Consider the following 14,026-nt stretch of genomic DNA (forward strand, 5'->3'; position numbering starts at 1 on the left):
CAGTTTAAAACTAGGCTGTGTTTCCATCAGGGCTCAGGTCCATCAGAGGGATTCCTTTACCTGCATGGAGCCCTTTACCTGCATGGAGCTGCATGGAGAGTTCAAAAGCCTTTGGGCAGAGAATTTGTCCTAAGGAATGAGAGAGTCACACACCACTCAGGTTCTAGAACACTAGGCCAAGGACAGAGAGAAGATTCAACTCTTGAGGCCAGAAAGTGTCTATTTCCCAGGCTATCCTGTGGTCCAGCTCCCATAGCGAGAGGATTGAATCACAGAGGAAATAAAAACAAGACAAGACAAGATTTTATTAAAAATAAAATCACAGAGGAAATAAAAACGAGACACTGGGTGTGGTAGCTCATGCCTGTAATCCCAGCACTTTGGGAGGCCAAGGCGGGCAGATCATGAGGTCAGGAGATCCAGACCATCCTGACTAACATGGTGAAAGCCCGTCTCCACTAAAAATACAAAAAAATTAGCCAGGCGTGGTGGCGGGCGCCTCTAGTCCCAGCTACTCGGAAGGCTGAGGCAGGAGAATGGTGTGACCCGGGAGACGGAGCTTGCAGTGAGCCGAGATCGCGCCACTGCACTCCAGCCTGGGCGACAGAGTGAGACTCCATCTCAAAAAAAAAAACAAGACGACGAGCTTGATGCCAGGCACAGTGGTTCACGCTTGTAATTCCAGCACTTTGGGAGGCCAAGGTGGGCAGATCACTTGAGTCAGGAGTTCGAGACCAGCCTGGTCAACACAGGGAGACTCCATCTCTACAAAAAAATTTTTTAAAGAATTAGCCATGCATGGTAGTGCATGTCTGTAGTCTCAGCTACTGGGGAGGCTGAGATTGGAGGATCATTTCAGCCTGGGAGGGCAAGGCTGGATGACAGTGAGACCCTGTCTTTAAAAAAAAGGCCAGGCACTGCCTGGCGCGGTGGCTCAAGCCTGTAATCCCAGCACTTTGGGAGGCCGAGATGGGCGGATCACAAGGTCAGGAGATCGAGACCATCCTGGCTAACACGGTGAAACCCCGTCTCTACTAAAAAATACAAAAAACTAGCCGGGCGAGGTGGCGGCGCCTGTAGTCCCAGCTACTCGGGAGGCTGAGGCAGGAGAATGGCGTGAACCCGGGAGGCGGAGCTTGCAGTGAGCTGAGATCCGGCCACAGCACTCCAGCCTGGGCGACAGAGCGAGACTCCGTCTCAAAAAAAAAAAAAAAAAAAAAAAAAAAAGGCCAGGCACTGTGGCTCACGCCTGTAAATCCCAGCACTTTGGGAGGCCGAGGCGAGTAGATCACCTGGGGTCAGGATTTTGAGACCAGCCTGATCAACATAGTGAAACCCTGTCTCTACTAAAAATACAAAAATTAGCTGGGCATGGTGACAGGTGCCTGTAATCCCAGCTATTCAGGAGGCTGAGGTGGGAGAATTGCTTGAACCTGGGAGGCAGAGGTTGCAGCAAGCCGAGATTGTGCCACTGCACTCCAGCCTGGGCAACAGAGCAAGACTCTGTCTCAAAAAAAAAGAAAGATATGTTTGAGTAACATCTCTACTGAGCAGTGAGAGGGCTTGGTGGCCTTAGTGGCCCAGGCTGTGATGACCAGAAGCTCCATCGAGGTCAGGGTAGCCCTGCAGGCTTCTGTATCAACGGCACCTAGTGGCCGCCATCACTGTAGGAGCTGGAGGGCTACCTTGACCGATGAGGTTGATTGTGCCCTGGCGTGGGCTTGGCCTGCCCAGAACTTGCGGTGCCTTTTCCTAACTAGCACAGACAAGCCATCTGGGCCTGGAACCACGGCAGGAGGCAGGAGGTTGTGGCCAGACTGGAGAACGGTGTTCTTACATGGGACACTCCCTAGGGTTGGGGTGGGCCCTACAAGCTGGGAGCAGGGAGCCAGAAAATAGTGTCCAGTTCACAATCTTTGTGGCTGCTTTTTCATGCCTGGACTGGTTTTGTCAGAGAAAATAGAGTCGTGACTGTTCCTAAGACTATTAAATTATCCTTCCTTAACTGTGAGTGTCAGAGGCTCTTCCTGACACTTCCTGGCCTTGCTCTCAGAGCACTTCACACTTCAGTGGCAAGCCAGAAGGGAAGTCCACAGAACTAGAGCTGTGAGTGCATTCTCACCGACTTGAGAGCGGACAGGTTGCTAGTCCCTTCCTGGGCCCACCACAGGAGGAGAACCGAGCTGGTTGGGCGAGTCCCTACCTTCCAGGAGCTCTAGGTCTATTTGGAGGGCAAAGCACAGAGCGTGCTCATGACCAAGGTGGACAGAATGCTTTAAAGCTCAGAGCTCCAGGGAGCAGCAGAGCCTTGAAATGTCTTAGCCATCTGCATTGAGCACAGGAAGGTATTTTAGTCAGTGACTAAGTCTTCTTCTTCAGAGTGAGGTGTGATCTTGAAGGACACTTTAGAGAAAAAGCTAACAATCATTGAGTGTCTCTTCTGTGACAGGCACTAAGTCACATGTAGATGTTTCACATAAATTAAGTCACTTAATACTTTTGTTTTGTTGAGATGGAGTCTCACTCTGTAACCCAGGCTGGAGTACAGTGGCATGATCTCAGCTCACTGCAACCTCTGCCTCCCTGATTCAAGCAACTTTCCCTGCCTCAGCCTTCCAAGTAGCTGGGATTACAGGCACCTGCCACCACGCCCAGCTAATTTTTGTGCTTTTTTAGTAGAGATGGGGTTTTGCCATGTTGGCTAGGCTGGTCTTGAACTCCTGACCTCAGGTGATCCACCTGCCTTGACCTCTCAAAGTGCTGGGATTACAGGTGTGAGCCACTGCGCCCGGCCAAAGTCACTTAATTCTTACAGCAACAATTACAACAGATAACGACACTGATGTCCAAAGAGGCAGCCCACCGTGCTCCATAGCCTAGTGGTTCCAAAGCAGAGGGTTGTGGAGGAATGAAGTGGATGATCCCATGAGGACAAACACTGGGGATGCCTTTCCTTTTCTTTCTTCATTGAATTCTCAGGGCTTAACTCAGGGTCCAGAGCATAGTAAGTGCTAAATTAATATCTGTGGGATGAGTGAAAACCAAGGACAACCTGCTAGAATATTGTGGTTCATGTCGTAAGGGCATTTTCATGTGCACGGACCCACTTGATCTTCATACTGACCTTATGAACAAGAATGAGAGCAAGTATTATTGGTGCTGTGGCTGTATTGTTGCTGCTGCCGTTGTATTGTTGTTATCATTCTCCTTTTGTAGACAAGGGTTGACAGGGAGCGCAGAGAGTTTAAGTTTCTCCAGGGTGAGAAAGTTAAGGCTGCCAGAGCTCCAGTCCAGCTCAAGTCTTCTGATCCCACATCCCAGGTTTGTCCCAGTGTACTCTGATGGCAAACAAAGTCAGCCAGAACCTACAGCTAATTACCTTGTTCTAATAAGGAAGTTAAGGTCTTACTTCAGACCCCAAGATTGGTGCCTCCTGCCTCCTCCTTGCTTTTTCTCTCCACTTAAGGATAACTCTGTCTTTACCTTGTGGAAGGAGATGACCCCCTGACTCCCCTACAACACCATCTCCCACCGTCCTGGCTTCCCTCCAGCTAAGATGGGTGGAGACATTGAGAAAAGTCCTGGCTGGAAAATTCATCCTGGAAAATAGCTTAACTCTACCTGGCCTGTCATATGCGGGCAATACCATCTCCGGATGGGAGAGCTAATTCGGTGAAACTAGCATGTGGAATACTCTGTGAATTTCTAAGCCTGTGCAAATGTTAGTTATTATCATTTTTTTTCTTTTGTCTTTTCTTTTTTTTTGAGACAGGGTCTCACTCTGTCACTCAGGCTGGAGTGCAGTGATGCAATCTCAGCTCACTGCAACCTCCGCCTCCCAGGTTCAAGTGATTCTCCTGCCTCAGCCTCCCAAGTAGCTGGGACTACAGGCATGTGCCACCATGCCCAGATAACTTTTGTACTTTTTGGTAGAAAGGGGTTTCACCATGTTGGTCAGGCTGGCCCCGAACTCCCAACCTCAAGGGTTCCGTTCGCCTTGGCCTTCCAAAGTGCTGGGATTACAGGTGTGAACCGCCACACCTGGCCCAGTTATTATCATCTTTTGAGCATCACCTTCCTGAAATGCCTCTGTGTGGCCTCTAGAGAAGTCTGGGACTTCCAAATTGCATTTTGAGAAGAAAGGATAATCTAATTACCTCATCCCTTTCCTTCCATGGGAATAATGGGCTGGGGCTCCATGTAAGAGGGGGATAGAGGTTGTGAGGAAGGGAAGGGAATATTATGTTTTGTAGGAGGAGGACAAAGGAGCAGTGTTTTGTGAAACAAGCATGCAGGCCTAGTCTGCTTCACACTTCACACCTTCGCTTGGAAATAAACTTGGATGAGGCACACTGATACCCTCAGTGAATTTTTTAGTAGAAAGGGAGGATATCCCATTCAACAATAATTCATTAAGTTCCTACTGTGTTCTATAAAGGTATAATAGAGATATATTAGCAAGGTATGGTAGTACCTCATTGTGTTTTCGACTTTTTTTTTTTTTTTTAAGATGGAGTCTTGCTCTGTTGCCCAGGCTAGAGTGCAGTGGTGCAATCTTGGCTCAATGCAACCTCCATCTCCCAGGTTCAAGCAATTCTCCTGTCTCAGCCTCCCAAGTAGCAGGGGTTACAGGCACGCACCACCACACCCAGCTAATTTTTGTATTTTTAGTAGATGGGGGTTTCACTATGTTGGCCAGGCTGGTCTCGAACTCCTAACTTCAGGTGATTTCTGCCCGCCCTGGCCTCCTAAAGTGCTGGGAGTACAGGCGTAAGTCACCACGCCGGGTGCTTTTGGCTTCCTCACAAATTCCTTTCTCCACAATAGGGTCAAACATTAGGAAAGTGGCTCATACCTGTAATTCCAGCACTTTAAGAGGTCGAGGTGGGTGGATCACTTGAAGTCAGGAGTTTGAGACCAGCCTGGCCAACATGGTAAAACCTTGTCTTGACTAAAAAGACAAAGATTAGCCACATGTCATGGTAGGCACCTGTAATCCCAGCAACTCAGGAGACTGAGGCAGGAGAATCACTGCAATCCAGAGGGGGAGTTTGCAGTGAGCGGAGATTACACCACTGCACTCCAGCCTGGGTGACAGAGTGAGGCTCTGTCTCAAAAACAAAAACAAAAACAAAAAACCAACAACCAATGAACCAACAAATAAACGAAAAAACAAGTAAGGATTAGAAAGAAAACACAAAGTGATTGATTAGTCAAAATTATCCCTCAAGTACACACATAAATCTGTGCATTTACATGTTTACTCTTATCTGTTAATGCTTGATTTGCATATAGTTATAGCAGATCAAGAAGTCACAAACATGAAAGAGAAAGAGTTGCTGCTGTGGATGGATCCATAAACAATGGTCTAAAATTAGCCTAGGCCAGGCGCAGTGGCTCATGCCTATAATCCCAGCACTCTGGGAGGCCAAGTTGGGAAGATTGCTTGAGCCCAGGAGTTTGAGACCAGCCTGGGCAACATAGCAAGACCCCATCTCTACAATATCAGATTTTTTTTTTTTTTTGAGACTGAGTCTCGCTCTGTCGCCCAGGCTGGAGTGCAGTGGCCAGATCTCCGCTCACTGCAAGCTCCGCCTCCCGGTTTCGCGTAATTCTCCTGCCTCAGCCTCCCGAGCAGCTGGGACTACAGGCGCCCGCCACCTCGCCCGGCTTATTTTTTTGTATTTTTAGTAGAGACGGGGTTTCACCGTGTTAGCCAGGATGGTCTCGATCTCCTGACCTCGTGATCCGCCCGTCTCGGCCTCCCAAAGTGCTGGGATTACAGGCTTGAGCCACCGCGCCCGGGCGCAGATTTTTTTTTTTTTTTTAATTAGCCTAAAGTCAAGATAAGAGAGAAGGAAATCTACCAAAAATGGTCATGGGAACTCAAAAAGTCAGCTGTGAGTTAGTGTGGAGGACAAATGGCCTTTTGTAACTCAGTCACTTTTGTGTTGACATCACTGCATGACCACATGGTACAAAACAAATCATGGAACTGCAGAACATGCGAATTAGATGAACAGTGTTGTCAGGCCAACCTCTGTGAGGTGTGTGTGTGTGCCTGGAATCCCAGCTACTTGGGAGGCTGAGGCAAGATAATTGCTTGAACCTGGGAGGCGGAGGTTGCAGTGAGCTGAGATCATGCCACTGTACTCTAGCCTGGGTGACAGAGCAAGACTCTGTCTCAAAAAGAAAAGAAACTTGCTCCAGGTTGCACAGACAGCTAGGCAGTGTGAGCGTGGCAGCCCAGATCTCAAACCTACCTGGTCAGGGCTCTCTCTACCTCTCTACCCAGGACTCACAACTGAGACCCCGAATTTCCAAGAAAAGTGCAAATTCTGTTCTAAGTATCCTATCTGAGATAGCAGGAGTATGTGTAGTTGCCTTTGGGAAGAATTCCACCAGAAATGATGCTAACGAAGAAAAGATTGGGAGCATAAAAGGGTCCTACATGCACTGTTGCCCATAGACACATACCCCAGGCATCTAGCTGACCCTCAGACGCCAGCAACAAAGGTTCTCCTATGGTAGAAAGAAATGGCCCCTTCCTTCAAGAAGCCCACCAGCCTTGGAGGGTCAGGCCACGTGACCTGACTCACGCTCAGGCAGAGGCCAGCCAGGCCATGAGAACCCAAGGGTGGGGCCACAGGGAAGCCTCATGCCAGGGCAGGCTGTGATTCCCTGAAATGTGCCAGGGGAACATGCGGAACATCTTGTCAGATATATAAATATCAGGCAGGCTTATTGGGTATCTATGGCCACATTCTTTTAATTCGGCAACCCTGCCCCCGGTGGTGGGCACCCTGCCAGTCTGCATTCCCACATCCTGCCGCCGGCTCCTGGCCCACCCGTTTCTATATTGAGGAGCTCCTCTCCATAAATAAAGCACAGGAGTCAGGCACCAAAGAAAGGCCATTTGGAGCGCCGGGAAGGCTCTCACATGGGCCAACAAAGGGCAGGAAGTGGTGGGCGGTAGCCCCTGTGTCCGTCCCTGGGACCAGCTCACCTGGCTGGGCTATGGGGCCTTTGTGCAAAAACTATCAGGCCCAAGTCCTGAACTTCCTGCCATTTGTCAGGCTGTGCTGTGACCCGGGGTTCACTGAAATGCTTGCTGCTCCCAACAATGCACACACACATCCTTTGGAAAAATTCTGTCTCTCTCTCCCATCCAGGCAGCAGTGGCTTTTTTTGGAAGCGGCTGCAGGGATGCAGGGCTGAGAAGTGGAAAGTTAGGTTGCACTTCCCCCCTGAAGAAGCCCCACTCAGAGAGGGAAGGGAGAGGGCACAGCCCCAGCAGCACTCAGGGTTCCCACCCCAGGAGCTGTGCCGCCGTGGTGTGGGGGTGTCTGTGTCTGGGACTCATTTGCTTCTGGCTCCTGTTCACCACTCCAGATGCACCCTCCCTCCTGGCTCCTCTGAGACTCAAGGGCTTCACTGCCCAAGAGTAGGAAGCAGTGAGTGTCACAAATACCTGCGTGCCTACAGAATCCAGCTTCCAGGAGCACAAAATCAGGATAAATGGGCTGGGTGGGGTGGCTCACACCTGTAATCACAGCACTTTGGGAGGCTGAGGCAGGCGATCACTTGAGGTCAGGAGTTCAAAACCAGCCTGGCCAACATGGTGAAACCCTGTCTCTACTAAAAATACAAAAATTAGCTGGATGTGGTGGTGGACGCCTGTAACCCCAGCTACTTGGGAGGCTGCAGAAGGAGAATCGCGTGAACCCAGGAGGTGGAGGTTTCTGTGAGCCAAGATCACGCCATTGCACTCCAGCCTGGGCAACAGAGCAAGTCTCTGTCTCAAAAAAAAAAAAAAAAAAAAAAAAAAAAAGACAAAAGTCTGAGACAGAGTCTAAGGGGATGGGCAGCTGGGTGTGGGGTCATCCACTGCCTGGACCAGTCATATCCCTGGATCCCAGGCCTGATCTGGTGAGAGGACACTCAGGATAGCTTTTCCTGCCAATAACCAAAGCAAGAGATCAAATGACTACTCCTCTCACTTGAGGTGTGCTCAGCCCTGGTGAGGGGCTGTAGACAGTGGCTCCCAAATGCTGGGATGGACATTGATAAAATGGTCACCTGTCCCCTGGGAACTGAAAAAGAAAAGGCATGTAATGAATTTTCCATCTTGCTAAATGTATTCCATGGAAAAGACTGTCCTTTTTTTTCTGAGATTTTCTGAAACAAAGAAAAAGAAAATGTGGTGATTTTTTTCTATACTGCTAAGCTTATTCAGTTTCAAAAGTTGAATACACAACTTTATCTATTCAATTTCAAAAGCTGAATACACAACTTTATTCAATTTCAAAAGTTGAATAAACAACTTTTGAAATTGAATAAGCTTAGCAGTATAGCTTTATTTCAAAAGTTTATTCTAGGATTATGTTCTTTCTCCTTTCTTAGTGTTAAAATGTGCCTTTGTTTATGACAACGCAGTAATTAAAAAAGGTGTTTCTTTGATAAAATAAAAAGTTGACAACCCTGTGTTAGTCTTCCAAAGGAAAAAAGAGCCTGTGGTTTGTGAAGTTCCCAAGTGGAGGAGCCAGGGCCATGGGGGACACAGAAGACGTAGGAGACAAGGTTGTTGCCCTCGAGCTTGTGACATGGTTGGTGGGACGCCAGGCCTGTAATGTGGCACATTATAAGACCTCCTGGGTCTGTGCCCAAGTGTGTGGAAGGAGTGACTCATGCTGTTGGAGCTAAGAGGGGAGGCTGGTCAGACGCAGCACCTTCCACATCGGTCCATAGAAAGTGCTCAGTTAAAATTGGCTGAATTGGCCGGCCATGGTGGCTTATGTCTATAATCCCAGCACTTTGGGGGGCCAAAGTGGGAGGATCTTTTGAGCCCAGCAGTTGGAGACCAGCCTGGGTAATCTAGTGAGACTGTGACTCTAAAAATATAAATATAAAAAAGTTGAGTGAGCATGCTGGCATGTGCCTGTAGTCCCAACTACTAGGGAGGCTAAGGTGGGGGGATCAGTTGAACCTGGGAGGTAGAGGTTGCTGTGAGCCAAGGTTATGCCACTGAACTCCAGCCTGGGCAACAGAGCAAGACCTTGTCTCAAATAAATAAATAAAATAAAATAAGCTGAATCAAGGAATGATGGGAAGTCTGGAAGAGGACTTAACAAAACTAGGACTTGGAGTGGGAGGAAGTCTTGACAAGGTGGAGGAAATATTGCCGGCTCAGGCAGAGGCATAGAGGCCCCAAGAGCACGCTTGTGTGGTGGTTGCTGAGGGCAGTACTTACAGAGTCATGGGATTTGATGTTAGACAAGTGGAGGTGAACCTTGAGAGCCAGACACACATGTTCAGACTTGATGCAGCCAGAAACAGGGAGCCATAGAAAGTCTCAAGCAGGGAAGTGCCAAGAGGAAATGATAGCATAAGTCTGTTTCTGTGATGCCTCAGTGTGAGAGACTTGGAATCCCAGTGCCCATGGGGAGGCTGTCTGAGGACTGTGGCCTGGAAGGAACGAGGGCCTGGGCTTGGGCAGTGGTGCTGATGAGGGGCACTGCTGTGGTGGCAAGGGCTCAGGAAGGTGACTGAGATTTTACTCTGGAGTCTCGGAAAGGTGTTGTTGTTTCATTTTTGTTTTATTTTATTTTTGAGATAGAGTCTTGTTCCGTCACCCAGGCTGGAGTGCAGTGGTGTGATCTTGGCTCACTGCAATCTCTGCCTCCTGGGGTCAAGCCATTCTCCTGCCTCAGCCTCCTGAGTAGCTGGGATTACAGGCACTCACCACCATGCCTGGCTAATTTTTGTATTTTTAGTAGAGACAGGGCTTCACCATGTTGACCAGGCCGGTCTCGAACTCCTGACCTCAAGTGAAACACCCGCCTCTGCTTCCCAAAGTGCTGGAATTACAGGTGTGAGCCACCAGGTCCGGCCTTCTTGTTGTTTTAAAGAAGCATGCTTGGGCCAGGTGCGGTGGCTCACACCTGTAATCCCAGCACTTCTGGAGGCCAGTGTGGTCAGATTGCTTGAGCTCAGGAGTTCCAGACCAGGCTAGGCAATATGGTGAAACCCCGCCTCTACAAAAAATCCAAAAATATTAGCCAGTCATGGTGGTACCTGCCTGTAGTCCCAGCTACTAGGGAGTCTGAGGTGGGAGGATCACTTAAGCCTGGGAATTCCAGGCTGTGGTGAGCCAAGATAATGCCTTTGCACTCCAGCCTGGGAGACAGAGCCAAACCCTATCTCAAATAAATAAAGAAGCATGCTTAGGGCCAATGCAGTGGTTCACACCTGTAATCCCAGCACTTTGGGAGCCTGAGGCAGGAGGGTCGCTTGAGGCCAGGAGTTTGAAACCAGCCTGGGCAACAGAGTCTTTAATAAAAATTTAAAAAAATCAGCCGAGCATGGTGGCTAATAATGGGGATATGTGTGATAGTTTGATCATTCAGATGATCAAATCAGGGTAATTGGGATATCTATCACGTCAAATATTTATTTTTCCTTTATGTTAGGAACATTTGAATTGTCAGCTTCTAGCTATTTTAGTTTTTTGGAGAAAGGATCTTTCTCTGTTGCCCAGGCTGAAATGCAGTGATGCAATCATGGCTCACTGCAGCCTCAACCTCCCAGGCGCAAGCAATACTCTTACCTCAGTTTCCTGAGTAGCTGGGACTACAGGCACCTGTCACCTGCCTGGCTAACTTGCTAAGTTAAAGTGGACAATCAGCCGGGCGCGGTGGCTCACGCCTGTAATCCCAGCACTTTGGGAGGCCGAGACGGGCGGATCACAAGGTCAGGAGATCGAGACCATCCTGGCTAACACGGTGAAACCCTGTCTCTACTAAAAATACAAAAAAATTAGCCGGGTGTGGTAGCGGGCGCCTGTAGTCCCAGCTACTCGGGAGGCTGAGGCAGGAGAACGGCGTAAACCCGGGAGGCGGAGCTTGCAGTGAGTGGAGATCGCGCCACTGCACTCCAGCCTGGGTGACAGAGCAAAGACTCCGTCTCAAAAAAAAAAAAAAAAAGTGGACAATCAATTGACGTTAGTTGTAGTCACCCTCGTGAGCTATTGGACACCAGGTCTTTGACGTGACTGTTTGAATGGCAATGTAGGAGAGGTAGAGGATTTCAGATGAGCTTGGCTTTGAGTTTGGCAACTTTCAGGGGTAACTGGAGAGCTCACGAGCCCTGACCACCTCCCCCAGGGAGAACAGAAGCCATCAGGTACTGTCCTGGACATGCATGGCAGTTGGGAAACCTGATGGAGGTGGAGGTGCGGAGCCTCCCCAGGAAGGGCTCCAGCTTAGTCTAGTAAGTGTGGAATTCAGGTCTGGATTAAAGGAGAAGGACTGCCGGGGATGAGTGACCAATCTCCCTGGAGGGGTGGAGGTGGCTGTCAGGCAGGCGGGGGCACACCCGCAGCTTAGATAACCCTGAGCTATTTCAGGAAGAAAGCCCTAAGAAGATAAACAGGCCAGTGGCCAGCAGATGGACAGATAACCTGAGTTTATCCAAGGAGAGGCGGGAGGGGGCCCTCTGGGGGCAGGGTCCTCCAAGACAGGAAGGTGCCAAAGTGCGTCAGAGGGAGATAGGAGGGGCTGGAGCAGGCCTGTGGGGCTGGAACTCCAGCTGGGAGGGGCAGCTTCTACCTTGGCCTGGTCACAAGTGACAGAGAGAAGTCCTGTGATGCTGATGGGAAGTGGGGACGGAGTTCCCTGAGGTCTCCCCAAATCCAGGAGATGCAAACCTTATTTGGGGTCTGAATGCCCACCAGTGGCATGAGAGGCTGAAAGCCTTTTACCTTTTATTCATTCAGGTTGTTTACAAGTCAGTGCTCACATTTATTAGAGGCATAACTCCAGCGTGGTGCAGTGTGTGTGTGGGGGGGGGGTGTGTGGGGGGAGGGGTAGTATGTGCATGACAGGTGGTCTTGTGGGCATGAGTAGTGTACAGGTGTAATTTGTCACGTGTTTAGGTAGTTAAGGATGTAATGTGCATGTGTAGTGTGTAGTTGGTGGTGTATGTGTATGTGCAAATGCTATGTGTGTGAAATGTGTGGGTGTTGTGTGTGTGAAATGTGTGGGTGTTGTGTGTGTGAAATGTGTGTGGTGCATTATACGTGTGTCTGTGGTCCAGTGTATGGTGTGTGTGGTTCTGTGTGTGTGTGTGTGTGTGTGTGGTCTGAGTGTGGCATAGTGTGTGTAGTATAGTTTGTGTGGTGTGAGTGTGTGGTGCAGTGTGTGTGATGAGTGTGGTGTGTGTGTAGTGTATGTTGTGCAGCATGTATATGTGTGGTGTGAGTGTGTGGTGCAGAGTGCAGTGTGTGTGTAGTGTTTGTGTGGTGCAGTGTGTGTATGGTGTGTGTGGTGTGTATGTGTAGTGTAAGTGTGTGGTGTGGCATATGTATGTGTGGTGTGTGTGGTGCAGAGTGTGGTGTGTGTGTGTGGTGCTGCAATGTGTGTGTGGTCTGAGTGTGTGGTGTGAGTGTGTGGTGCAGTGTGTGTGGTGTGTGTGTAGTGTGAGTGTAGTGTGTGTGTGTGGCATGTGGTCTTTGTGTAGTGTGTGTGGTGCAGCGTGTATATGTGTGGTGTGAGTGTGTGGTGCAGAGTGTGTGTGGTGTGTGTGTAGTGTGTGTGTATGGCGTGTGTTCTTTGTGTAGTGTGTGTGGTGCAGCGTGTATATGTGTGGTGTGAGTGTGTGGTGCAAAGTGTGTGTGGTGTGTGTGTAGTGTGTGTGTATGGCGTGTGTTCTTTGTGTAGTGTGTGTGGTGCAGTGTGTGTGTAGTCTATGGTATGTGTAGTGTGTGTGGTGCAGCGTGTATATGTGTGGTGTGAGTGTGTGGTGCAGAGTGTGTGTGGTGTGTGTGTGTAGTGTGAGTGTAGTGTGTGTGTATGGCATGTGTTCTTTGCGTAGTGTGTGGTGCAGTGTGTGTGTAGTCTGTGGTATGTGTAGTGTGTGTGGTGCAGCGTGTATATGTGTGGTGTGAGTGTGTGGTGCAGATTGTGGTGTATGTGGTGTGGTGTGGTGTGTGTGGTGCTGCAATGTGTGTGTGGTCTGAGTGTGTGGTGTGAGTGGGTGGCATGAGTGTGTGGTACAGAGTGTGGTGTGTGTGCTGTGTGTGTTGTGCTGCAGTGTGTAGCGTGAGTGTGTGGTGCAGTGTGTGTATGTGTGGCGTGTGGTATGTGTGTGTAGTGTAAGTGTGTGGTGTGGTGTGTGTGGTATGTGTGGAGTGTGTGGTGTGTGTGAAGTGTGTGTGTGTTGTCCGTCATGCGTGTCCGTGTGAAGAGACCACCAAACAGGCTTTGTGTGAACAATAAAGCTTTTTAATCACCTGAGTGCAGGTGGGCTAGTCTGAAAAAAGTCAGGGAAGGGAGATAGGGGTAGGGACGTTTTATAGGATTTGGATGTGCAGAGGAAAATTACAGTCAAAGGGGGTTTTTCTCTTGCGGGCAGGGGTGGGGGTCACAAGGTGCTCAGTGGGGGAGCTTCTGAGCCAGGAGAAGGAATTTCACAAGGTTAATCCCTCAGTTAAGGTGGGGCAGGAACAAATCACAATGGTGGAATGTCAAGAGTTAAGGCAGGAACTGACCATTTTCACTTCTTTTGTGATTCTTCACTTGCTTCAGGCCATCTGGATGTATACGTGCAGGTCACAGGGGATATGACGGCTTAGCTTGGGCTCAGAGGTCTGACAGTGTCTGTCATGGGAACCTTCACAGTTCGGTCTCAGCCGTTCTAACCGCCTTGCCTCCTCGCTCTCTCAGGGGCCTCCTGGTCTCCTCTGCACAGGCTGGGTGTTTTCCTGGGTCTGGGCCTGCGTTTGCACAGCTTCCTCTCTGGGGACGGCTCTGCCCATCCTCTCCACCCTAGAAAGCACCTCTGTCCTTGAGGGATCCATCCCTCAGGGGTTGGGTAAAGGACATACTTTTACTGGCTATGTCCCTGCCCACACCCTCTGCCCTGCCGCCTTCCCCAGCCCCTCCTAGGAGCTCCCTGGACATCTGCATGCACACGCATCCATCCCAGGCTTAGCATGGTGAATGGGTTGGAACTCTCCAAGGACCCGGAC

At 49.7% G+C, this 14,026-nt stretch overlaps 1 long non-coding RNA gene across 1 annotated transcript; it reads right to left on the reverse strand.

Annotated features, from left to right (window-relative positions):
• Window positions 1-290: 290 nt before the first annotated feature.
• On the reverse strand, window positions 291-9,234 carry LOC135969922 (uncharacterized). Its single transcript, XR_010585279.1, has 4 exons — window positions 7,007-9,234; window positions 4,856-4,951; window positions 3,125-3,207; window positions 291-765 (listed from the first exon to the last, which is right to left on the reverse strand). It is a non-coding gene; the product is annotated as an uncharacterized lncRNA (long non-coding RNA).
• Window positions 9,235-14,026: the final 4,792 nt, after the last annotated feature.

This window comes from Macaca fascicularis, chromosome 3, assembly GCF_037993035.2.
Source record: "Macaca fascicularis isolate 582-1 chromosome 3, T2T-MFA8v1.1".
NCBI classification, from domain to species: Eukaryota; Metazoa; Chordata; class Mammalia; order Primates; family Cercopithecidae; genus Macaca; species Macaca fascicularis.